General features: G+C 41.8%; 1 protein-coding gene and 1 long non-coding RNA gene across 2 annotated transcripts in view; one reads left to right on the forward strand and one right to left on the reverse strand.

The window, feature by feature from the left end:
• The window catches only part of Maml3 (mastermind like transcriptional coactivator 3), a 390,401-nt gene that overhangs the window by 98,485 nt on the left and 264,212 nt on the right, over positions 1–27,704 (forward strand). The gene's annotated exons all lie outside the window — the stretch shown is intronic.
• Positions 1,318–4,704, reverse strand: LOC124103062 (uncharacterized). The gene is made up of 3 exons (XR_006855089.2): positions 4,534–4,704; positions 4,048–4,082; positions 1,318–3,917 (listed from the first exon to the last, which is right to left on the reverse strand). It is a non-coding gene; the product is annotated as an uncharacterized LOC124103062 (long non-coding RNA).

Consider the following 27,704-nt stretch of genomic DNA (forward strand, 5'->3'; position numbering starts at 1 on the left):
TAGTACTGGTGCAGCCCAAGGAGGACTCTAGTCCCTCTCTTGTGTCCACTTTGGCATTCCTGCAAAGCCACATCAAATAAATATATAATTGCACACAGACTGCATTTGCTTTGTGAACATCACTTCGCCGGGTGCCCTTCACGGCCCAGTTGATAACCTTAAATTCCTTTTATATAGAAAATCAGAAACCGTATCCTTTCACTTTAAGTTATTCAGAGCCAGACTGGGTCTTTCTTATCTACCTATTTCCTATATTTGTCCACTTTATGTTGCTATAACAAAATGCTTGAGGTTTGGTAATTTGTTTTAAAAAAGAGGTTTATTTGGTTCACAGTTCTGAAGGTCCATCTTCTGCTCCATCTGGTAAGGACCTCATGTTGGTGGTGTTACAGTAGTAGAAGTAGAAGCGGTCCCAGGGAACACAGGAAGCCAGGGAACTTTGGGGGTCAGGCCTGCTCATTTATAACTTGTTCCCACTAGAAAAAGTTGGAGTCTCATGAGAATGGTATCAGTCCTTTCTAAGGGCAGTGACCTCAGTGGTCTAACCATCTCCCACTAGGTCCCACCTATTAAAGGTTTCACCACCTCTAATGCAGTCACATTGGGGACCCAGCTTCCAGCAGATGACCCATAAGGGGCAGACCACAATCAAACCACAGCATTCATGAAGTCCGTAACTGCTTTGTACCCAGGGAGCACTGTTGCATTGTCACATACTGAAGCCCAGGAAACCTGAAAAGGCATGTCTGTCATTTGCCAGGTTCATAAACAATGTGTGAGGAGAAGAGATGAATTTTCTGTGAACATTTTAAATTAGATCATGAGATCACAAAGAAATTCAGCTAAATATTACTGTGCTTACCATTCAGAAGAGTCTAGATGATGATACAGTAACAAGCAACTCCAAAATCTTAGTGATTTAAATTAAGAAACCAAAGTTTGCTTCTTGCTCATCTATATTGTGGATTGGTGGAGAAAGGGGGACTGTATTTATCCCGTTGCTCAGGGACTCTTTCCAATAAAACCAGCATTGTGTCCCACTCCTGGTTGTGCCAAGGAAAGAGAGCTCCAGAGGGTTTGTTTTGAGTGGATCATGTGGGCTCTAACCTCAACAGTGGGTTGATCCATCATAGGCTAATAGTTTGAATGAACTACTGGGAGGAGGAAGGAACTGCAGGCAGGTGGGGGCATGGTTGGATAAAGTAGGTCAACCCCTGGGGACTATATCTGCCTCTCACCCCTCCCTCCCTCTCCCCCCCTTCTTTCCCCTTCCCCTCCCCTCCCCCTCCCTCTGTCTCTCCCTCCCCTCCCCTTCTCTCTCTTTCCCCTCTTCCTGGATACCATGAGCTGAGTAGCTTTCCTCCACCCTCTCCTCCTGCCATGATGTTTGGCCTCACCTCAGTCCTAAGCAATGGAACTAGGTGACTGTGGACTGAAATGTCTGAAATCATGAGTCCAAATTCATCTTTTCTTCCTCCAAGTTTTTCTTGTCAGATGTTTTGGTCACAGAGGTGAAAAGCCAATAAACACAATTCAGTGCTCCAACCCAGAAGTGGTGTCTGTCACTCTTATTTGCTCACAACTTATTTGTCAGAACTAGTCACATGATCCCATGTAACCACACAATATTCCAGAAAGTTGAGAGATGTTGAAAGTATATTGATTGCTTCATTCTTTTGAATTATGCTCCAGGTACCTACCTAAGGACTACTCTGAGGTTTTGACTGTTGCCATAGTCAGGATCCCAGAAAATCAGGACAGGTTTTATGATTTTACACTAAGAAATTAGAGTATACAAATGTTCCATAATAGTTGCATTCTTTTTCTTAAGGAAACATTAGAAGCAGCCTAAGTATCCAATAGTAGGGGATTCTGTAAGTTATAGTATATATAGAAAATGGAATACATATAGCCATTAAAATTATATTTTAGAATACTCATGAGATTGAAAAAATGTTGAGAGTATATATTGATTGCTGCATTCTAAAAAAGCAGGCCCTGGGAAAGGAGATGCAGCAAATTCTCTTTAAAAAAAATGCATTGAAATTGAGTGTAGAATGGTAGTGACTGGTGGTTACTAGAGGCTGGAGGCAGGAGAGGTGGTGAGGCTGGGGAGAGGTTGGCCAGCGGATACTAAGTTGCACGTAAATAGGAACAAGAGGTCCTAGCCTGCTGCTGCACAGTGAGGTGACCTCAGATAACAGTTGTGTCCTGCATATCTACAAAAACTACAAGAAGAGATTTTTGATTGTTTTCCCCATGAAGAAGTGATATATGTTAGAAGAGAAAGAAATGTTTGGCCTAATTATTCAGTTTATGTAGACATCAAAACATTACATGGGACCTCATGAATATGTGCAAGTGCTGTGTTTTATGTGTCAGTTAAAAATAAATTTAATTAGGAATTTTTTTTTAAAATGCAATAAAGCTGGAAATCAGAAGATTAACAGAGGACTTTTACTTTCTCATGGTAATATGATGGGTGGATTTTGTGCTTTTTACCTTGCTGGGTTCTTTTTGGAGGGGGCCCGGGGGCAGTAGGTAAGCAGGAATGGCTTTCGTTGTCCATAAGAGGATATGTAAATATCTCTGGACTCCGAAATGTGTTCATTTCAAGTAGCATGTATGATATGACTTCTTTTAGGTGAATAATTTGGTATAGGAGGTCCACAAATGTGTCTCCTATGTCTATGGTGGGACGAGCCTGGTGCCAAGAGGCGAATTCCTTAGCGGTGCTCCTGTGGATGAGGAGACAGCTCACATGTGTCCGGGAATGGGCGTTCCACCATTTCTTGCCCTTTCTTCTGCCGAGGCGCTGTATAGATCTTCCATGGCATTTTGACTTGACATTTCACAGCTGCTGCAAATCCACTAAGCAGGGACTTGACACTGGCACTTTGAGGCCGCTGGTAGCACGTTGGTTTGTAAAGAGATGCTAAATTTGCTGAGATAGGGAAAAGCTGGCGTGTATTTATTTTGGGATGAGACGGACTCTTGTGAAATAGGGGCCCATCCTGAAGAACTTGTAGCACTCATTCATCTTGTGTTGTGCACGGAGCTAGAATGCCACAGCTGTCATGCGCTCTCAATGAACGATTGTCATATTGTCAATCCACAATAATACAGAACAATTTTCATTCTCCATGTTGAAGCGTTGCCATTGTAATATAATTCAGTTCATATAACAATGCTTTGATGACAATGCTTACCGCTCCGCCCTTCCAGCTCCCCCTCTCTGCTTTTCTTAACCAGAGGGAAATGTATTTTGACAATACATCCAGCGTTACCAGTTTTCTGCTTTTAAAACATTTTGGGCACCTAGCCCTCATCGAAAATGAAGGGAACACACCAGTCTATTTCCCCTTTCTGATTGGACTCCCTTGGGATTCCATAGAGCTTTACCTAGAAGAACTTAAACATATTTTTAGCAAGTTCGTATCTATTCTCCATGAGAAAGAAACAGGTGTTATTATTGTCTTCTTACAAGAAGCACAATTAGAACTCAACTCTCTTTGCTTTAGGTGTTACCGTCTGTTTCTTAAAGAGTCTGATTTTTTTCCCCTACCATTAACAGTGCTGTCCATTGTGTTTATGTGGATGAATTAATGGCCCTAATGAATTTATATTCGCTGATTTTCCCTGGAGGGGAAATTCATTCTGTGTATAAGTCTTCACTGATGTTCAAGGTACTTTCCTGTGGCAGTAGACTAGTTTAAACCGAATGTGAGTGTTGTCTTTGTTAGCCTTTTCCCAGGATCTAAATTGAGGTGGGCACAGTTGATATGATTAAAATACGCTGTGCATTCTTGTATCAGCTGTTCCTGGTAGATGCTGTGATTTTAAAATACAATTTTTATGGTCGCTGTTGGATGTTGGATTTTCTGTCTTTTAGTTTTTTCACCAGCTCAGATTCTTGCCTGAAAATATGTGGCAGAACACGGGGAGAGCGAGAGTTTGAGACAGGGAGAAAGTTGGATGTCAGAAACCACCAGAAATTTTTGTAAGGTCACAAATCCCCCAGATGACTGATTTGAAAGTGCTACGTACGGCATGGTCTTCCTGGGGCCTCTTCCTCAGCATTCCTATAAAGTAAAAAATCAGGGCCTTTGAAATAGCACACTCCTCACATATAGGAAAACAAAATAGAAACTAGGTAAGGAGAATTCAGCCTGGCGTATAAGACTTGAACAGAGCCTTAGGTAAATAAATTTAGATTTAAATGTCTCCTATTCTGCATCTATAAATGACAACTGGAGATGTTAAGAGAGAAGAGGGGTGAGAAGGAGACGGGAAGGGAGAGATACAGTCATAAAATATGCATGTCACGTTCGATTAGTCACGTCCTTAGTGCCAGGGTGCATCTTAGAACAGTCCTGAATTTGAATAGCTTGTCTCTTTGTCCTGATAGGTAGTATTTTTTTAAAATCAGAACTGAGCCTCTGTTTCTGGCTGGCACTACATAGTCGCTAAGCTGTTCAGGGCACTATGTGACCCAAGTCTAGAGGCCCCGGGGTCGTGAAGTACAAGACTTACCCAACAGCTTGGAACAGGAAGTGAAGACCCTGCCACTAACTGAAACTTCACACTAGGGCACCAGGGGCCCATGTCTCTTCTCAGGCAGGAAGCACCAGGGGGGCCCACAGGAAGCTCCACAGTCCTTATGCGGATCCCCACAACACTGTCTTGTCACATGGTCCCTGTGTGACTGGGCCAGACCTATGGGATATCACCCTTGTTTTTGACTTTGCCCCTTTGAAAAGGGGGGCTGTGGATCAGAGTGGGGCGTGGTGGGGGAGGGGCATGGGAGGCAGGGTTTAGCTGAGCCGCCCTTTGTTCACATGGCTGTTCTGTGTGGTCCAGACAAGGTCTGCCAGCGGTCCTGGAAGCCACAAGTTAGAAGCGTTTATTTTGCCTTTATTTTTGCATTTATTCACTCATTCGTCCATCCACTCACTCAGCTGATGACATGGTTAATAGTGCCGCGTCTGGAGTCATGTAGACAGTAGGATGTGAATCCCAGCTCTGCCATTTCCTGGATGTAATGTGAATACTAGTACTTCTGACTTTAGAGGAGTTTGGGCAGAATTAAATTAATTACAAATGATTCAAACGGTATCTTATGTTTAGTAAGACTTTAGTAAAGTCATCATATTTATCTCTCTCTCTCTTTTTCTTTCTTTCTTTTCGCGATGTTCTCTCTATGTTGCTCAGGCTGGCCTCAAACTCCTGGGCTCAAGGGATCCTCCTGCCTCAGCCTCCTGCACACCGTCGTACCCAGCTTGTTTGTTTATTTCCCAAATAAGAAAAGGGCTTCACATAGTCTAAGATCTCTTCTAGTTAAAAGTCTCTGGTAAAATAGGCTCTCTGGATCATGGAACTGCACACGTTCCTGGTTTTTCTATATATTTATCATCATCTGGATAGTTAAAAAAATGAATATTCTCCCTGTCATTAACAGTGTGAGAGGTGAGATCACTCCTCTGGTTTTGGGAGGCAGGAGGGCTGGGTTTAAATCTAGTTCTTCAATTTTGAATAGCTGATCCTCTGCCTCGCCCTCCCTTCCCTTCTGTCCAGTTGATTTCCTTCCATCCTAACCACTGGCCTCCTGACTTCAGAGCCCAAGCTAGCAAAGGCGTGTTTATTCAGTGAAGTGTATGAAACAATTCCCATTCATGTCACTTCAAGACCCAGAGGTACTATAATGTACCTCTGGAAAATTGGAATATCTCACTACGCATATGTATAGGGTCGGACATGAACTCTTGTCTACATAAAAGAAAGTAAAGTTTTATTTTAAATGTCAAAAACATAGAAGTATAAAAAATATTCACAGCGTGTCTTACATTACAACGATTCCTGGGCGCCCTCCGTGAACGTGTCCTAGACTGCATGATCAGACACTTGCTGAACAGCAATTGTAGTTCTGTTCTCTCAGGGACTTGAGTTGAATTAACTGTATTAGCTCAGATTGTCATAGCGTCTCAAGAATAGAAGGAGGGTAATATTTTATGTTTATGTAGTGGTGGAAGAAGGCTATTATTATGCATAATATATATATTTGAATCCTAGTTAAACTGTGAAGAGTTCATTCCTGACACTGATTCCCCTACTCTGGCAAGATACGGTCAGTGTGAAAGACATAAATATGGCAATTACTCTGTGTGCAATTTCACATTTCCATTGTTCACAAAATCATGATGGCCTTTTGTTAAGTACTTTACAATGTGGATTGTCGCTCTGCAGAGAGGGTGTGCTTTGAAGTTTCTGATTTCTGTGGAAGGTAATCTCAGATACAATATGGCAGACCAGCGGTAGAGGAGGAGGGCTGGTCAGGTTCGAGAGGATGTCCACCATATTACTCTTGCATGGGAGGGACTGAGTTATGGTACCTGCAGAAGCTCAGGTGGGAGGGACCCTCATCCTGCACCTGGACATGAAATCCGTCTGAGTCCTACACGGTGATTGGTGGTTGGGGAACCTCCCTCTCTGGGGTTCAGGCAAGTTTTCAGGTCTATCCCATAAGTTCAAAATATAGTTCTTAGTTTCCCTTTGTCTCCCACCCCATATCCATTTGCTGATTCAGACGATTAGGGATACTCTCAGTGAGACGATGAAGTAGAAATAGAAATGAAAATGGAAACGTGTTCCCTCCTCAAGGATCTCATAGGATGCCCTCCTTCACAGGAGACCAGATCAGCTTGCTACCTAAAGGAAGCGCTAGAGTCACCCTCTCCCTCCCTTTCCCACCTTTTCTACCTGAACCTTCCTGTCTTGGCCACATTCTGGTCTGGAAGCGTGTCCACCAAGCCTCTCTGCTCTCCTTGTTCAGTTCTGTTTGTGTTCATTCCTTGTCTCCTGTTTGGCCATGCAGAGGAGTTGGTCTTTGAACTTGGTGTGTGTATTTCTTGGGGTGGGGCGGGAGGTGTACCGAGAGGTTGGCAATAGGGTGTATTCGCACTTAAAAGGTAAAAATGATGAGTGAGGTGGCATGTGTCTGTGGTCCTGGTGCTGGGGAGGCCCAGGTTCAGCCTGTAGTTCAGGGGCAGCCTGGGTGACACAGCAAGGCCCCATCTCAAGGAAAGAAAAAAGTAAGGAAGAAACATCTCCAGGTGTTTTATGGCTGTAAGGCAGCACCATGTCAGCTGGGCTCTTGTGTCTGTAACATGTGACGCTGGGACAATCCTCTGAAGAGTCCCTTTTATCAAATCCCTGCCTGGCCCTGCATTCAGGAAGTGCTGCAGCAGAATAGAAAAGGCAGAGGTGACGTGACATAAGCAATGACAGTTCTTGTCCCTCATGCTGTGCCTAAAAGGTGTCAGTAGGAGGAGCAGATGCCAGAGGTAAAGTCACCTTCAAGGTCAGAAGCGTGGTGACTATGAAGATGGTGACCAGATCACTCGTGTGTGCATGGGTAAAGGTTGCCAAGCACGGTCATGGAACGCGCCTCCTGGCTGGTGGGCTGCTCAGGAGTGAGTGTGCGCACAAGGCTCCCCCTGATTGTGCCCAGGTGACCCAGCAGGCAGATAGGGAATTACGGCACTCTCAGAGATCCTTCCACTAGTGTACCTTACCAGCTTGTCCTGTCCTTTCCATCCTTCCCTTGATTCTCATCCCAAGGAAGGTCATAGCATTTCATTTAATTTGCCTTAATTTACCTTACTGTCATTTCTGTATATGCAGAGGCGGCTCTGCGTTGCCGTTGGGCTCTGGTATTTGTGCTGTCTGTAGACTAACTCTCAATCCTCATGACCACCCTGAGAGCCAGGTACTATTATTATCATCCCTATTTTATATAAGAGTAAACTGAAGTACTTGTGTTCAGTATTTTCCTAAAGTCTCACCTCTGGTTAGCAATGGAGCTGGCATTACAAACCCAGACAGTCTGTTGTTGGTGAGGGTTGTCTAAATATATACGGTCCTTCCTTGGGGCACACAGTCATTGTGACAGACCCTAGGAAGTCAGGGGAATAAACACAGAATCTTTGCCCTGCATTAAGATACACATTTAAAAGTATCACAAGTCGCGCAGGGGTCTCTCCATGGTGATGTGCTCTCCTTTCTGTTTGTTTTCAACTGTCCTGACATTTTTACCTGAAGCCTTAAGAAATGCACTGTTGCCAGCCAGCTGGGTGACCTTGGACAAGTCTTTTCATTTCACCTCACCTGTAAAAGCACGAGGTGGGATCAAATGATGCTCTAGGTCCCTTCCAGCTCTGAAGGTGCTTAGTTGTGTCTTTTGGGAATATTTTGCGTGGGCTCTTGGTGGCTCTGGAAATACAGGCCTTCTGATTCTCTTCTTCACCCATGTAGAATTTCTGAAGTGTCCTGTGATCTTTATTAATCACACAGGGACTGTGATCTCCTCAGACTTATGGAATGGCTAAGGTGCCCTCTGCAGAAGATGTCGTGGCTAATGTTCTCATTACTGACTAATTGGCTAAAGAGACTTCTCTCACATTGCATTAAGGCTGATTGATAGTTTTCTATCACCTGATGGGTGGGATGGACAGCCAAACCAATTACCACTGCAAAGAGAGCTCTGAACAGCAGAGCCATGCAGCTGAAGACAAAAGGCCCTTATAGATTATGTCTAGTCGGGGTGCCTGCTGAGAGTTTGCTAAACGAAATCATTTTCTGCAAAGTACAGTTTGACATGCCTTGAAATACGTGTACCTTAGGGTCACCCTTACACTCACTGGGCCTTGTCCTATTAAAGGAGGGTACGTTTCTGGTTATGTTTCAAACAGGGATAGCCTGGATACCTAGTTCGCTTTGTGACTCACACGAGTTAGCTTTGGGCTGGGGGGAAAAACATGCACCCATTTGTTCAAAACTGGAGCGCAGCCTTCCCGTGACTCACATCACGCGGAGACATGCTCTATTTCGATGGAAGCTTGTAGACATAGGGCATTACTCAGATTCCTTTTCCTATTCGTTTTCTTTTCATGTTGCTCAGGCTGTTTAGAGGAAGTAATATTCAGGTCACTTGTTTCGTCATTTAAATTGAGTCCATTTCTTGTAGCTAATGCATTAATTTATTGAAATCTCTGTTTAAAGTGCCAACTCCAGTTGTAGAGTGGAAAGATAAAGTTAAAGCGTAACTCAGGGAACTTCTTGATCACATCTTAGTCTTACTAGGGATTGAACCCAGGACCTCGCATGTTAGGCAAGTGCTGCTGAAATACACATATCTCCAGTGCCTGCCCCCGCTCCCCCCATCAAAGAGTCAGAAGTCATTTTTAATGTTTCCCTCTAAGCAACTCTGAGTTTTGAGATTTTCCTGGAAATGAAAACTCAGGATTCTTAGTGCCTTGGTTTCCCAGGAATCTACTGACTTGTGTTCTACACTCAGCAGTAGACTGAGAGATAGCAGTGCCCCCAAGCAGGACCATACTGATGACCACTGGACTCCTTAGCCTCCTGTGTTCGAGAAAGCTTCAGTCATGTTGGAGAGCCAGACTGCCAAGCTCAGGGGAATGGCTGTAACCACAGATGCGCCACAGTTGCTCTTGAGCCGTTGTCATCTCACCTTCGAGGTGTTTTCTAAAATAGGCACCCAGAGTCTGATGCGAGAAATCAGCTCTAAGAGACCAACTGGTGAGAAAAGAAATGAAAGAAACCATGGTCATTCTTATAATCTGAAAATTCGTGACTGAAATAGGAGGAGGAGGGAAAGACGCATCCTTAGGAGTGGGAACATTTGGGCTAGAATGACTGCGCGTCACTCAGGGGGCGAACCTGGAAGCTATTCCTTGGTCCTACCCATCCACCTGCAGCAGGAGAGTCCTGCGGGGGTGAACTGGCTGGTGCACCATCAAAATGATAGAGGGGTGGTGTTGATCTAGCTCAGCATCTGACTTGAAAGGGTCATTGTGTGCACAGCAGTGACATGGCTGATTTCAAGAGGGGCAGGTTTTAAACCATGGTAGCTCTTCCATCCTCCCTGACAATGAAGATGGAGTTCAGAAGTACCATTTTCCTGCATGTGGATGACTGAGATCCCCCCACACACACACACCTGCCACATTCCTTGAGGCAGAGGGCTCCCGGAAAGCAGTAAGGCAGGCTGTGACCTGGGCAACTGCTGGATTATCCCTTGCCTCAGAGCAGCGCGTGCCAGGGTGTGCCTCAAATGTGTTGGGAAAACGCACACAGTCATCATTTAATGGAAATCTTGATGGACAGGGCTATGGAAGCCCAGTTAATCACAGAAGTACTGTTGGCAACAGAAAGACTGTGGTATAGAAAACGATTTTGGGAAAGGAGTATGCCTCTTCCTTACTTTTCCTGGGTCATCCATTCCCTTTTGTAGGTGCTCTTGTTTCTGGTTGGAATTCATCTTAATCTGTGTTCATCTGCACTGTTTATTCTTCCAGGAGCTCCTCAGTAAGAAATATAACAGGATAAAATTCCAACAAAAACTGGACCTTGGGTTCTGAACAAAGATTTACCCCTCAGTTTCAGATGGAGCAATTTGGTGTTAAATTTTAGCATTCTGTTAGCATTTTAATGGGAATACTTTCCATATATTCCCCAGAAGTAAAGGCAGGGTTTGGCTTTTATAAAAGCTATATTTTATTAAGTGATGATTCCAGTAATTATTCTATTGGATAAAACAAAAAAGGGAAACCTGGTCCCTGAGTTCACGTGTCAGATCTGAGAATGACTGTGTTGATTTTACATATTTAGAATGTGAACATTCTATCTTTGAGGGTTTAACCCTGGAACTTTCTAAGCTTGTTTTGTTGGACAGCTAAACACATTTTTGACCTGGGTGTGGTTACTGTTTTCCAGTGGGGTTTGTAGCTGCTACTGTGCCTGCTTCTACCCATGCATAAGCCCCATCCATCAGTGTGTTATTTTATTTGGTTAGATATCATTAAATGGAATTTGCTAGAAGTAGGCAATTAGGAGTCAAAAATACAATCAGTTAACTGCAGTGCCTTCCTTCTCTATTGCCTCCTCTTCAAATCCAAAGCAAGACAAAAATGTGTTCAGTTACTGAGTAGCTGTGTTTATAGATCTGTGAACATAAAACAACAAACCCCGATAAACTATTAAGGGCTTACATTTGGTAATCGACTCCATTTCTTTCAACGTCAAAGAACAACTGAACTATCTCATATCAGGTGTTCATGTAGAAAGAACTGACTTTCACACTGGTTGAGTCTAGGGATCCGTATGTACTTAGCCCATCTCTTGCATGAGGACAAGAACATGGAAGCCCTCGATCCCAAGCTTGCCTATATCCTGACAGTTGGCTGGCTTACCGCACAGAATTCTATGGATTCTGTAGGAGCCTTTTATAAACACTTGGGTACTACAAAAAGGCTGTCATTGCTGTAGTAGTAGCAGTAGTTATTACTGGTCCATCCTATGAGAAGAGCAATTTAGTCATCAAAAAAACAAAACAAAAAAAAGCACCAGTTCATTTATGTTTGGGCTGTTATATTTCCAAAGGCAGGTAAATTGTTTAATATATCTTACAAAGATTTTAAAATGACAGTTGAAAATTTTTTTTTTACTTTATCACTAGTATCTTTTAAATTTTTATTGGTGCATCCTAATTTTGAAAGGTCTGCTGTCATTGCTTAATACCAGCCGACATCATTTCATGTTATATCCAGCACCTTGCCAATATTGGAACTTTTGCCTTGTTCTTAGGTATTAAATGGCTTAGTCCTTTGGACATCCCAGCAGGGTGGGTCCTGTTGTCCCCCTTGTTTGACATACTGGAAACTCAGACCTAGAGAGGTTGACTCATCCCAGACCAAGAGCTAGTCAGCATCAGAGTTGGTTTGAAACGAGGTACACACTGGTTCCAGAACTCAGCGCTCTGAATCTCTGCTGTACCAGCTCATGTGGCACCTGGCACAGAATGGACACCCAGTGGGTATTTGGAGGCTGATGATCGAATGTGATTGGACAGTGAAGGTGTCCTTGAGACAGGGCCTCCGTGGCCTTTCCTTCTGACTCCAGATTTCAGTATTTTACCTCTCAGACCCAGTTCTTTCCCACACTCCACCTCTTCACACACATCACATTTCCTTCGTCGTCCTCTGCGCTCTTTCCTCGTCAGTGTCATCTGCAGAGGCTTCACCCTTTTTTACATCCCTACCTTTTGTATTTGTATTTTAATTACAGACTCTCATTCCTAGTCATCTTCTCATGTGCTCACGTCATCGCTGCAGGACCCAGTTATAAGCAGCTGGGAAAGCTCTGGCCATCAGTCTCCTGGTGGCTCTTGGCGCAGTGATGTTCTTGCGATGTGTTCAGGGGGCTTTCTAGGTCTATGATCATGTGAAACCCACACAGGAAGAGGAGACTGAGCCGGAGTCTTATCTTTCTGTAGCTTTTTGGAAATCCAAGCATCAGCTAATGCTCTGAATACGTGTTCACAGTTAGAAGCTGGTGGCTTTTTTCCAGAAAACACAATTTCTCCCTTTCTATGACCTTTTGACCAGAGAAAAATATCAACCAGTGCATGAGACCCAAAAAGGGACCTTGGAGGATAAACAGCCAGTTCGTTTTCTCATTCTTCGTAAATAGTATTTCTTCCCCCTGATGGCAAAAGTGACATAAGTTCATTGCGTAGAATTTATCAACATACAGAAAGGCAGGAGAATAAAAATTGACTGTATTTCTAGATCTCTAGTAAGTTTCCCTTAGAATAAATGTTTAGATGTGATGTTGACACTATGAGCAGGGTTCAAAGGTCAACTCTTTTATACCGTCAAAAGCCCTTCAATAGAATGGTACCAATTTACCTACTGGTACCAGCCGCAGGGATATGAATCCAGTACTCTTATGTTTATATAATGTGTAACCGGAATCATTTTCAAATGACTTACAGTTTTGATAGTCAAAGAACTTTGAGCCTGCTTAGCTTTGGTGAGGAACTGAATGAACGAGATAATTTTAAAATTCTGGTTTACTATAACTAATTAGCAATTTCAGTGTCTTTGAAAACAGAATAATTTCAAGTCTGAATTTTTCACTCAGAGTAAAATCACTCTACATTCAACACTGGAAGTTCAACAAATTCTAAGACAGGTCAGCTGCTGTAAAAATAAACCCAAGCAACCACTTTCAATTTTGCCTAAATTTTATCACTGTGATAAAAGGGAGTGAGCCTCTTGGAGCTTTCCTGGCCTTGTCTTTGAAAATGAGTGAATAGGACTAAATTATATCTCAAACCACTTCCAATTCTGTGATTCTAGAACCATCAATCTAAATCTGTATAGAAACATTTAGAACTACGGGAATAGTGTTGGGGGTGGGGAATGAACCCTTCCTAGCAAAAGACTGAGGTAAATATGAGGCTGGGCTACATAGCAATAGGACTCCAAGGTTCACATTTCCTTTGGAAAATCTTTATTTATTTTGAGCTCACCATGTAAGTCACTTGACCCGTCAGCCAGGGCAAACAGAGTCCGCAAAGTTAGTTCAAGTGGCTGATAGAACTATTCCAAGTAAGTTGGTAGTAAGGGGTCCAGCAATACTGAAAATAGAACCACAGGCAAATTCCAGAATATTCAGAAGACAGAGCAAGCTCACTCAATTGAAAGATAAGGGCAATCTCCGTGAAAGAACTTTCTCCGCTACACTTTGGTAGGCAGAGATAGAGGAAGTTACTAACTAAGGTAATCGGGTCCTTTCCAAAATTTCTTGATGACTAACCCTCTGAAAATGTAAAATCGATGGATGAAAGTTTCCATGCCACCACAGAGTTATTATAAAATTTAACTTATATCCCACTTGAAAAATGTCACTCATTGAAAATCTTTGTATAACCCATATTGCGAAGCCTTTGCTGATGGATTACGTATTTGAGTCAAAATTTAATATAGTGAAATTTCAGGGAAAGAATCATGTCAGGCTCACAGGGCTTGTTCTCTCTCCTCTAAGAATTTTATGTAGTCTCCTCACACACAGTCACAAACTTCCTCCGAGTTTGAAGCAGCGTGAAACTTTTTGTTCTCTATGCCGTCTATAAGGAAAAATTACTTAGTTCATTTTTAAATATTTATTCTTTCTATAATAATATTATACACACAAAATCTCAGCTTTGATCCTCGGAGGAGAGTCGAAGGTCCAGTGTTCTGATGATTTCACAGGGACACACACTGGCTGTATTTGAAGAATAAATATTTAAATCATAGAATGGGTAAGCATTGGAAGAATAATGGAGAAATTTTCTTTGTTGTTAATCTATTTGTGCTTGAATTTGTTTTAAATGCCCCTGACGATTTTTTTCCCCCTCATAGTTCTTACATGGGGCCATTTTGAAGGAAAGGGGTTTGAACCTGAGTGGCTTGGGCAGAGGCACAGCACGGGGACAGTCTGCAGCTATTTTCTGGTTGGTTTTCGTCTCTGCTGTCGCTGCCTGTAGAGCACGGGATTTTCAGTAGGTAGTATATGCTGATGCTGCGTAACCATTCTGTGTAATTTCTGAGTTTCTCATTATCAAAGGTGGAAGCCTTGATTTCCCCCTAACACCATAGTGCCTAGAGAGGTAAAGATGACAATGATTTGTGCCATGCCTGAGGTTTAAAGGTCTCCTCTGATAGATATGAGGCAGAGGTGACCCTGCGACTCCTGCTCAAGCACTTAGCTGGCACCAGATGGGAGCATGCATTTGGATCTCAGCAGCTGGGAGGCTCAGGTGGAGGGCCAAGAACGGGGGCAGGTAAAATGCCCAGGAGTTGAAGGCAGAGGCTGAGGTGAGGTAAGGGCATCTGTAGTTTTCAGGAAACACAGAAACAAAAATGGTGGAGAAAGAAGAAGGAATTAAAAAAACACCTGGGGAGAAGAGGAAGCAATGGGAGGAGATGGAGGAGAGGATGATGGGCCTTAGCACAGCTTTCTAAGCCGGCTCCTATTTCCCCATGTCCACTTAGTAAAAGCTGACTCTGTCTTCCCGTAGCATTTTTCTCAAGCCAGAAGACAGGCTTCCCTTGGCAAGTGTTGGGAAATTGAGAGCAGACCCCTTCTCCAAAACTGGTGTTGGCTGTCTGGGCCATATGGGTCATATTTTCTCAATGAATGGCTGTAATTTTACAATAATTGAATACCCTCTCCCCAAGAAGATTCCTTGAAGTTACTGATGTGTGGTTGGCGTGGCATTCAGAGATGAAGAATGCAATTATCCTGGAATTAGATGGGGTGGGGTAGAAGGAGCCAAGATCAGCACCAGAGCTGAAAGAGAGGAAAAGGCCTGTCGGGGAAACCAGACCAGAGAAACCACGAGGGGCAAACAGAAAGAAGTGGTGGGGAGAAAGACCCACACTTCACCTTAGGTATTTCTTCCCACTTACAGAACCATGAATGCACTCCCCGGAGCAGACTGGGAGAGTGCGAGATGTTCACTGTACTCAGACCAAGGAAAAAGTCAACTTATTTGTCTTCAATGTCTTACTTTTATCAAACCAAGCAGAGACCTCCCCCAAAATATCCAAAATCATTTTAGTTAAAAATATGGGCTTGGGGACAGATCATTTAGATTGCTTTATTTGGTATGAATTTTACAGAATATAATAAATTGACACCTTTACTTATAGTAGTTTTGAAAGAAAAATAGACACATTTGCTAAGCTGGTATAAAATGGTTTGGACATAATGATTATGTATCTTATTTCAGTTTTATTTATGAATTTATTTATTTACTTGGGCACTAGGGTCTGAACCTGGGGTGCTCTACCACTGAGCTATACCTTCAGACCTTTATTTTATTTTATTTTATTTTATTTTGGTACCAGGGACTGAACCCAGGGCACTTAAACGCTGAATCACATCCCCAGCCTTATTTTTTTATATTTTATTTAGAGACAGGGTCTCGCTGAGTTGCTTAGGGTCTTCCTAAGTTGTTGAGGCTGGCTTTGAACTCATGATCCTCCTGCCTCAACCTACCAAGCCACTGGAACTACAGGCATGCACCTCCACACCTGGCTTTGTTTTTTTTATTTTGAGACAGGTTCTTGCTAAGTTGCCCAGACTGACTTTGAACTTGGGATCCTTCTGGCTCTGTCTCCCAAGTTGCTGAAATTATAGGCATGTACCACCATGCCCAGTTCATTTCAGTCTTTTAAAAAGAAGATTCTAGAACAGCAGTTGCGGCTCAGTGGTAGAGCGCTCGCCTATTATGGGTGAGGCAGTGGGTATGATGCTCAGCACTACTTAAAAATAGATAAATAAATAATTGTATTGTGTCCATCTACAACTAAAAAATATTTTAAAAAATAGAAGATTGTACCTGAAGTGATAGATATATACAAGTAGTTTTTTTTTTAACTTTCCCTTATTCTAAAAGTTTATTTCTATATTGCAATACAGGGTAAAAATTCACTGGTGATTATTCCAACATAACAATCAATGGTCACCAATTGAGTCACCACACAAATAAGAAAGGAATACACAGAGCAGGAGTGAATGTTTCTGAGTACAAAAATAAGCATGCATTGTCACTCAGGAAAGAGGGAACTCAGGGTCTCAGCTTGGGGTCTTTGAGGGATAACTGGTGAGTAGAGGAGGCTATCCTGGTGGCCAGTGGAGGTCATTGCAAGAAGAGGCCAAGGGTGTCGTTCTGGTGTGGGACAGTTACAAATTGGGGCCAACGCCCTCTTCCCCAGTTCAATCTGTGTTGCTGCCTACTGTGCTGAGCAAGATTTGGTCCCACCAGAAAGGTGGCACTTGTCCCCCCGGTGTGGGAGCCATGCACCTGCAGTCTCTGCCTGTTGGGTCCCATGGTTCTGTGGCTCTTCTCACCTTGTAAAATTGGGGGCAGGTGCTTCACTCAGTGAATGATTTCACCAAGAAAGCCAGACATCGTTGGAAGAAAAACAGAGGCAATATCAAAGCGGCAGTGACAACTGTGCAAGAGAGAGAGAGAGAGAGAGAGAGAGAGAGAGAGAGAGAGAAGGAGGGAGAAGGAGAGAGAGAGAAACTTGAGAGTAAATGAAATCTGTCTGTAGGACTCTCACAAGAGAGCATGAATCATCAGAGAGGTTCCGGAGTTACCATCTAGAAGTATTTATGGTGATCAGTGGTGCAAAGGGTAATAATACAAACATAATAAAGAAGAGAAAGGAAGGCACGGCAGAGATAAAGGAGGCCTGGCATTAAATGAAGAGGGAGCTAAGCTTAATGATTATGCTCAAATGACTGAGCTATTGATGGCAAAATGGCTGAGCTGCTGAACTGCTTTTTAAAACTGGCCTTTAAGAAGATAAATAAGGATAATTAAACAGTAATGAAGACCTGTTTCATTAAAAAAAAAAGGAGAAGAAGAAAACAAATAAATAGGCCAGGTCTTGGATGATGTGTTAGCATGTGTTAATGAAAGTGGTAATGACTTGATGAAAATATGGAAGCCCTCCTGTGGAAAGCATGAAGAATAACGAGAGACAGACGGATGGACGGACAGACGGTGGAGTCAAGAGTGCATGTCCGATTCTAAATGGCTCCACATCTAGTGGGCAAGGATGTCACAGACAATCAGACAGAATCATGCTGTTATCTTGTTTTAGCCAGTTTTTCCAGAATCCTCCCCCCAGGAGCCTGTGGGCCAGAGCTGCACTAGGAAGCCACACTGAATGCTCTGGGCCCTGTCTCCGAGCCCTTCGGGCCCTATCTCTCTTCTAGTGTTGCTAATGTGTAATCAAAACACCAGTTTGGGAGAGACTTTACAGAACAAGAGCCCCTGAATAATTAATTTCTAGATAGAATTAGTCCTAAATCTGTTTCAAGCACAGTACCTGCCCATAGTAAATATTCTGTGGGTGTTTGTTAAATAAACAAATGAATTAAGAAAACTACATTGCTAACAATAATAGAACATTTGAGAAGGCAAATATGGGAACTTCTATGGGATATTGGAGTCATGAGCCACAAACAACACTGATTTATAAAGATTTTCATGTTAGACCAACTTAATTGATTTTTTTTTTGTTTTCAAAATCAGAAAAGAGTAGACAAAGAGTACACGAAATATGTTATTATTTCTAAATACATTCAGACATTAATGGAAGAATCGGTAGCAGGTCTCATGAAATCTAGTTCAGAAAATGAATTCAGACTGAGTCAGATGTGTCAAATTGATTGAAAACTGCCTGAAGGACTGAAAGTGTAATGATAAATGGCGATGTATTGGGTTTCAAGGAGGGCGGGGCTGCATGCTCAGCACAGTCTTATTTATGACTTTTTAAAATTATCTAAGATAGGATGTAAATAGCACATTCTTTAAATTTGTAGAAGAAGCTAAATGGAGCGATGTTGTTAAGCCCTGCGTGGGGCAGAGGACAATATAAACTGAACTGACCTGCTCAAGAAGAGAATGCTGTTGATAATTTGATTAAAATCAATTAATGCCCCTGCAGTACTGACTCCAGTGCAGAGCACGATCCCAGACATTACAGGTAGTTAAAAGACGACTGAGAGTCTCATTGGGAATGGCTGAGGCTCAGTGGTAGAGTGCTAGCCTAGCATGCTCCAGGCCCTGGGTTCCATCCCTAGCACTGGGGAAAAAAAAAAATCTCAGCCAACAGCAGACATTTAGCTATAGCAGAAGGAAGCTGTAATAAAGGTACCCGAAAACTGCTGTGGGAACAGAGGAGTGATGACATTCTAAAGGGAACAGACAGGACTGCAAATTCATGTCCTTACACTATAAGAAAAACAGCCATTTAGAGGAAGTGGCTCGGGTTGGACCAAGGGTAACACCATGTGCCACCAAGAAGCAACAGGACAGTGACTCTTTTTTTGGTTTATTGTTTTTTCTAGCACACCGTGTAAGTCACAGAGAATACAGTCAGGACATTGGGCTCATCCAGTACAAAATCCCATCTCAAAGGGACCTGCCTCTTTTATCATTATTTTTCTTGTGTTAAGGTAAACTACTTGACGCTGTCCTTAATTAGTCTTTATCCTGATCTGAGGATCAATACTGTGGAAACACATAGAACTGCATAAGAAATAATTGCACATAGAGATGTTCATTACTTATTTATGATATTAAAAAAATGGCAACAAAATTTAAGAAGAAAATTTAAAAAGATGTTACTGTCTCATTTGACAGTACATTCTCTAGCCGTTAAGGGGTGTTTCTGAAGAATTAGAACAGGAAAATATTCGCATTTTAAATGTTAGATGAGAAAACTAAGATGCAGAATTTACAGCACAATATGATTAGAAGCACAAAGCTAGTGTATTTTTAGAAACAAAATGGTTGTCTTCATGTAGTGAGAAAGAGGATGCTAGGAAATGAAGTATTTGTAGAGTCTGACCTAATATTCTGTGTTTATTCCCATCTCTAAAGGTTTTTATTTGCATTTTGATAAATGTTTTGTTGAACCTCTAGTAAAGGTATCTTGGGAAAATGGAATGTTTTAGCTATGTGGTTATTTTCTCTGAAAAAAAAAAAGTCTAATTTCTTAATTACTGAGGGATATTTCATGGTCCTGAAGTTAGATGGACATTAAGCACCCATGGAGTACCATGGCTCCTGGCTGTATAAAGGCATAGCCCAGTGAGTGAAGGATGAGGATATGAGCTGGGGTGGAGCTCAACAAGGCCCTGGGTCCATCTTCAGCAGCACAAAATCAAAACAAAACCAAAAAGGAGCAAGGATGTGAGGAGGAGCTGGCCACCTACACAAACAACACATTCCTACGCCCACAGGTTCCTCAGTAATTGAGCCAATGACTCTCCAGGACTGGGAGCCAGTCTCTGGGAGAGATTGTAAATGCCAACCATGGAAGGGGAGCAGGGTTAGTGGGTTCATTTAGTACTTTCAAACAGGGCTTGAGGATACTGCATGAAAAAAGACATATTAAAAGTTGAGACAGCAAATCTAGAGCTGTCAGGAGTCCTGTGAAGTCTCTCTGAATCAAGGTGGGCACCGTTACGGTGTTCTTTTCTTCCCTCTCAGCTCTCCATCACCCTTCATTCTCTTCTCTTTCATTCTCCCCTTTGGTCCTGACCTCAGCCTTAGGAGAAGGGAACCATAGACCCAGGTGTGCATCTGACCATTTTCTGAGTAGTTTGTTTTCAAGATTAGTTTACCCGGCATGCATTTCTTTTCATGAGGATGAAAATCCTTACATGTTTATCGAAATGTTTTATCATGAAAATTGTCAAGCATATGCAAAAGCAAGAGATGGTATAGCTGGGCACAGTGGTGCATACCTGTAATCCCAGCGGCTCCAGAGGCTGAGGCAAGAGGATCAAGAGTTCAAAGCCAGCCTCAGCAAAAGTGAGGCGCTAAGCAATTCGGTGAGACCCTGTCTCTAAGTAAAATACAAAATAGGGCTGGGGATGTGGCTCAGTGGTCGAGCGCCCCTGAGTTCAATCCCTGGTACCCCCCACCCACCAAAAAAAAGAGAGAGAGTATAACGATCCATGTGCCTTCACTGAGCTCCCTTGATTATCAAGATTCTGCCTCACTTACTTCATCTGTCCCCCTTTTATCATCAAAGAGAAAATCTAGGACATCGGGTCATTTCAGCCTTCTTCACTAATTCTAAAATTAGTGATTTCTCGTATGCTATTGCCACATCTAACCAAATTAACAATAACTCCTTCGCAACATCTAATACCTAGACCATAATCAAATTTCCTCAATTAACCCAAGGAAGCCTTCTGCATATTGGTTTTGTTTTTCAGGATCCAAGCAAAATCCCTGCTTATATTGGTTGTTATGTCTCTTAGATGTTTTTAATCTCTGTTCCTGTTTCCTACCCCACCCTCATCAACAGGTAAAACACATTCTTTGAATGTCAGAAAAAATAGTCATGGAGTGCTCTGGGAAAGCATTAGAACAACAAGGTCAGCCTGTTTATTCTTCTGTGCGAAACTTTTTCCAGAGTATTTCCGATATTCCTATGACTTTTGTTATCAAGCATTTGGGAAGGAGATTCCTTAGCCTCTGGTAAGCCCGTCTCACAGCATGTTGTGGATCTAACCTATATCTTTCATGACAGGTCAGGTCTTTTCCCCTTGGATCTCACTTAGGTAGAATCATGAGGTCAGATATTCCTTTTTCTTTAATTATATCCTAGAGTTCATGTGTCTCCAAATTATGCCCCTCATCTCTCTCTCTCTCTCTCTCTCTCTCTCTCTCTCTATCTATCTATCATAGTAGTTCCTCTGTTTCACAAATCAATCAAGAGGTCCTGTGGCATAGTGATTAAGAAGATGCACTGCTGGATTCAAATCTCAACTCTGCTACTTACCACTGGTGTGGGCTCTTGGCTGAGTCCTCTCTGACCCTCAGTTTTCAAATCTATAAAACTGGATAACAATAATACCTATTTTATGTGGTAGCTGTTAAGATTAGTAGACACATGCATCACTGGGATCAGGTCTATCACATACTAGGCACTTAAGTAATTTTTGGCTACTCTTGGTACATCCATCATTCATGTCCTTGCCATAAAAACAAGAAAGTAAAAAGCCACCCTCAACTTGTAGAGGTAACCTTGGTTCTCCATTGTTTTAAAGGAGACTAATGTGCAAAAAAAATATATATAAAAAATGAATAATTTTGTGACACTGAATAAAAGTCATATATTTCCAGCATTAGAAACAATCTTCTGGATTGTGATAATTAAAAAAAAAAAGTTGAAATGTCAGGATTAATAGCGTTTCAAGGGAAAGCATCTGAGAATGTGGCCTAAGAATGCAGGCCTGAAGAATCAGTGATAAGAGTTTGCTTCATTTCTCTGTTTTGGGTGAATAATGTTTATTAAACTTGAATATTTAAGTGAAAAAGCACAAGAAACTATTTAAAAAGCCATGTACCAATGCCAACAAATGTTTCAAAGAACAAATGTAAGCTTGTTTTAACAATTCTCTGCAAATTCCCTCCCTCCACCATCCCCCCTGTAGCCTTTGCAGCATTAGCTCTGAGCCTGGCATAAAGGACTGAATGTGAAGGGGTGTAAAGGAGCCATTGTCTCCTGCTCCGGGGGGTGTGATTGCTTCTGAGGTGGCTTAGCAGGAGCGAGCAAGCTGTGGAGTGGCTCCCCAGGCCCCGGCTTCCACCCGTGGACAATGGCCAGGAGGCCAAAGAATTGCAAGTCTGAACAGAGCCTTAGCCATCCTGCCTCAGCTCCCTCAGGAGCGGGAAGCACAGGAGGCTGGGTTGCTCCTTCAAGTCACTCCACAAGGGAAGAGGGGAACTCTGCTTGTTCTCCTCCTGGTTCAGAGTTCTTCCCATCATTCTGCATAAAGATGTTAATCAAGGCCAAGAAGAAAGAACAGTGTCGTCTAAAGTCTTGGGAAACACTGGCTTACACATCACACTGGTGTCTTTCCTGCCTGGCTGCTCAGAGCCTTCAGTTTTCTTAAAAGGAGGAATCTCATGAAGCATTTGTCAGATTTCTTTTGGCCACTGAACCCCTTTTTTGATTGACTATGCTTTGGGTGAAAACTATTCTATGCTGTCCTTTAACTTGAATAGAGCATACGCCCCAAGAGCCCAGGGAGGAAGTGATAGCACACATTCATGGTATTTATAGCAGCCATCCTGACCTGCATTTCAACTAGGGTTATACATTCTTCTACTGAGTTAGGAGTGAAAGATGAAGACAGGGAAGGGAAGGTAAAAATTGATTCAACTGCTTATCGAGTAGGCTGAGCCAAGAAGAGATGGGCATATTTTGTCTATTTTCATTTTCCTAAATCTTATAAAACAAGAGATGAATTTCTCTTCTGACCAGGCGTCCTGGCCCGTTGCTGCTTCTCTGGCCTACACAACTTGGCTCTTTCTAGAACCAAGTTAATCCATTGTTCTTTGTGAGGCATGTTATTGATCTTCCTGGTTATTAATATTCACTTTTGGTTTCTAGCTTAGCTCTAATGAACCATTTGTGTTTATTTTTAGCACACTTAGAAAATTGGGATGTATCACCCCGCTTGCATTCCACAGCGTAGGAGCTGTATGAATGAGGAATGGGAAGTCGTTCTCCCTTTCTCTTGTTTCTCTTGAGTGGAAATAAAGGAAGTCTCCAGAATATCAACAGGCTGTTCCAGTAGGGTTTTTTGAAACTCAGAATTTTTGTTCCCATGTTCCTTATGTGATCCCACTTAAAAACTATTTTCCCCCTCGTAATTAACAATCTATGGAAGCCGTTTGTGCCAAACATAATCGAATATATTCATTGACTTTTAAACACGGGCTTCCCTTCCCTACCCAGACTCACTTGCTGGAATGAGGGACTCACTGTGTGGGTCCCCTGGGACAGTGGAGGCAAAATAATGTAGGATTGGACCAAGCCGTTCCCCCTCCATCTGCCCCTTGCTCTGTACCCCTGGTAGGCTACCTCCCCTTCAGCTGACCCAGTTTCCTCATCTCTAAAATGGGGATATTGAAGGTACCTATCTCATACAGACACACAGAAAGGTGCTCAGTAGGTATTTGCTATCTTTACCATGGGGTGCTGATGGCGTGGGGCTGATGGAAGAAGGGGAGCCGAGGGGTTTTGCTATGCAGAATATGGGGGTTAGTGGTACCCCAGGTGAGGGAGAAGGAGGTTGGTGGAATAGATTTAGAGAAGTTAAACTGCTAAAGAAAGGAAAGAACAAAGAAGGGAGATTCCCAAAGGCTATTATGACCCAGAGTAAAATTGGGAAAACAGAAATCAGAGAGGGATGAGAAATTCTTGGGTCATTTTTTTTTTTTAAGTAGGAAGGAAAAAAAAATGAGGTCAGGACGTAGGTGGGTGGTTTTGCCACTTCTTAGCTTTGAGACTTAGGACTAATTACTTAGCTACTTTGAATCTTAGTTTTCTCATTTTATAAGCTGGGAATAATAGAATTAACCTTGCGGGGAGATATAAAGATGAGAACAGTGTTTCTGAAATGCCTCGCACATACTAGGCCCTAATAAATGATGACATTTGTTCTTAGGTAAAGGTTATATTACTAAGTACTTCTCAGCGAATCATTCTCTTTTTTTTTTCCCCCATTCACAGTTAATTTCTGTAACTCAGTAATCCATGCTCACTATTGAAAAGTAGGAAACTTTTAATAGCTAATTATCTGTTCCAAGATCACACCAACCATGAAATGGTTAAATTGGGACCTGAAGCTTGCAAGTATAACTTTTCCAAAGCCTAACCTCTTAAACAATATGCAAATTTGTAAATGCCAGGGGAAGTAGCATTGTTGTTTTATTTCTTATGGTGTATAAGAAAGGAATTGTCTTCTCTTTCTCCACACATTATCGGTTTACAGCTCCATGTAATTGCTAGGGTACCTTAAAAATCAGGAGGTGACCTACCCCTTTGCTTTCTGCAGATCACTTCTTGTTAAAGAAGTGTGGATTTGGCTTCGGTTTGTTTCACAGGCCATTCCCTGCGACTATCTGAGGATGGAATTCTGCCTTCCCACCTGATCCCAGCACATAAACTTAGGTCAATTTATGAGTGGGCCAATTTTTACAGAAAAGCTGACTCCAGTGAAAGATTTTTTTTTCCCTGAAGTCAGTTTTTTATTTGTATTTGATCTCTTCTGCATGGTGTCCATCCTTCCTCTTCGCAAGTTTTGCAATTTCACTATCCAACAAGCAGTATCTGATAGGAGTTTTAATAAACTCTTCACCCTCCTCAAGTTAATATTGTCAGCTTTCTTCCATCCCCTCAGAAACAGAATCCTACTCACTCCAACATAGCTGTTCTACACAAAAACCCAAACGTGCAGACAATGAACAAAGAGAATTTAATGCCAAGCACCCCCCCAACTCTTTATTCTGTAAAATATTTATACACTGTCAATATCAAATTGTTCAAAGTTACACACATATCTAGAAATATGTACTAAATTGTTCCTATACTAGAACTGACCAATGCACAGACAAAAAATCAGTCTTGACTCAAAGTTCATGGTGCAATTATGTTATATGTTTCTGTGAACCACACTCATAAAGTATCTGCTGTTTGCTTCTGTTCTTTTCATTGTCTCCAGGTCTTCTCCCCACCCTCACCTGGGAAGAGACCAGGCTGGTGTTTGCATACGGACATGTACAGAGGCGCTTCTGTCTTGGAGAAATATGGCAGCCGCAGAGATAACCCAGCCTTGTTAATACTTAACTCTGAATAAATAGGGCAGGTAATGACCATCGTTAATACTTCCAAATGCATCATGGCAACACAGTTGACAAAGGTCAGGAGAGAAAAAAGTCGTGCTGCTGTTTGCAGTGGGGAGAGCCCTCTGAAATGAGACATGGGAAAACCAGGGGCAAGCAACATCCTGGGTCTCCTGGCCTTTGTCACCGGGAGGACTGTCAGGCTCACTCAGAACTGCTATTTGAAGATTTGTAGTCTCCATACTGAGAAAGATGGAAACTTAGCAGTAGACCTTAGTACTAAGAAATCCTTACTTTAAAGAACCCAGGGCTTTAGTATTTCTTCAGATAAATTAAGCAAAGTAACCTGCCTAAATATTGCATGACAGGCACGCTGTTATAAAAGCCACTTAACTCTGAACACTTCCACTTGCTCATCACACGCTGAAGTTACATGATGTCTCTTTTCAGGGACCTTGCAGTATTCACCAAAAGGATTTTGGTACTTTGAGTAATCCCTTGGAGACAAACCTTGGATTTGGTATTGTTGGCTTAATTTAAGTTGTACAGCAATGGAAAGGTGAAATATATTTGGGGCAGCTCCTGGGAACGTCCTCCTGTTGTTCACCTTGTTCATTAGAAGGAACCATTCATTTGGACAAACACTGAGTGGCCTGTCTTCCTGTGCCAGCAGTTTGGGGGTCTGTTTGTCCTTGTACGTTCGTCGCTCTTGAGAATTTATTGCATAGCTGCTAGGGATCAGGCCCTCTTCTCAGTGCTGGGGATAAAATAGTGAATTTGTTAGAAAATTTTGGGTCCAGCAGGAAGACAGAAGTCAAGAAGTGATTACAATATGATGAAAAATTACAGGGTCTTAAGTTGCGCTTCAGATGGCCTTCTGAGAGACCTGGGATGATTTCACACACATACAAAAAGTCATCTTTGTGGCTCAAAAATCTATTAGGATATAGTCAAAGTGTTGGGTGGGGACATTTTTGAAACTGAAATGATACTGAATCGCTGGGAAAGAGCATGACCAATTAGGGGAAATGAAAGTAGTTCAATGTGTCTAGTGGGTGGAGTTAGATGAGTCAGTAGAAAACAATTGGAACCCAAGTTGGTCAAGAGGTTGAGGTTTGAGCAATTTGGGAAAGAAAACAATCATTCTCCAATCACTAATTTTTTACATATAAGCAATTGGAGTTAAACAGTTTTGTAAGACTTCATGTATTTTAAAGTATTTGTTTAATTTTTCTTTTTAGTTTGTTATCACTGATAACAGTTCTGTGTAGCTAAAATTATGAAAAGTTGAGAAAATACCTAGGTACCCAACATGAAGGAATTAGTTACGTAAGTTGTAATAAGTTAAAATACTACGTCCCATATGGAGGAAAGTTTTTAAAATATTAAACTACATGTAGCCATTCATTTCTCAACCCATTTATTTAAAAATAAAACCATAAAACATGAATATTAGGAACCATTTCTATTTCATCTCCTTGTCTTGGTTCCAAGCAGTACCTGTTGATAGACTTTCAAAATTCTTATGGATACATTCATGAGTGAATGGGAAAAACTAAGCATGGTGACAAGAGACTCTTGGATTTCCCCTTTCACAGAGAAATTAACTGCAGGAAAAGAGTTGCATGGAAGTCAAACTATTGTGATTAATGTGATATTTGGAATAATTAATTCAGAGCCAAATAACTGTCGTGTGCTTTTTTGTTTCCATATTCCTTTCCATATAATGACATTAGTATATAAAGATAAACAAGATTTTTTTTCTTAATTAAAACATTTACTCTACCATTGCTATAAAATATTATAGTGTACTTTTCATTTAATTTATTCATTGTATCCCACAGGTAGATATATGGGCATTTGTTTTTAACATAAATTTATTTTCCACCTTCATTTTACTGAGTGAAGGGTTTTGATTTTTTTTCACAGTGTTTTCATATATATCATTCGGTGTCTGTACATATACCAACTGAAGTTACCACATAATCTGTGGGTAACACCCACAGATTTAAATTAGAACCAGGGGAGATCAGTTCTCAAATTAAAATTTTAGGTTATTTGAAGTTGATATTTCTAAACTTGCAGTTGAATGCAGAAGCCCCCTTCAACAGCTGCTTCTAGGACTAATAATCTAGCTTATTAATTTATTTTAAAAATTAAATATTTTATTTTAATAGTAGATTCACATATAGTTACTATAAGACATGGTATGGGGTGACCTTATGTGACCTTAGCCCAGTTTCTCCCAGTGGTGACATCTTAAAAAACTGTAGTACTTGGGGCTGGGGATGTGGCTCAAGGGATAGCACGCTTGCCTGGCATGCGTGCGGCCAGGGTTCGATCCTCAGCACCACATACAAAAACAAAGATGTTGTGTCCGCCGAAAACTAAAAAATAAATATTAAAATCCTCTCTCTCTCTCTCTCTCAAAAAAAAAAAAAAAAAAAAACAACTGTAGTACAGTGTCACAACCAGCATATTAATAATGACACAGTGACTGTAGAACATTTCTATAAGCTACCAGAAGTCCTCAGTCAGTTATAGCTACTCTTCCTTTCCCCTCCCTCTTGCTTAAGCCCTGGCCCCTTTTGGTCCTCCCTCTTTTTTTATAATTCTGTCATTT

Source organism: Marmota monax, unplaced genomic scaffold, assembly GCF_021218885.2.
Source record: "Marmota monax isolate L192 unplaced genomic scaffold, Marmota_monax_Labrador192_F-V1.1 WCK01_AAM20220418_F8-fsc00039, whole genome shotgun sequence".
Classification (NCBI taxonomy): domain Eukaryota; kingdom Metazoa; phylum Chordata; class Mammalia; order Rodentia; family Sciuridae; genus Marmota; species Marmota monax.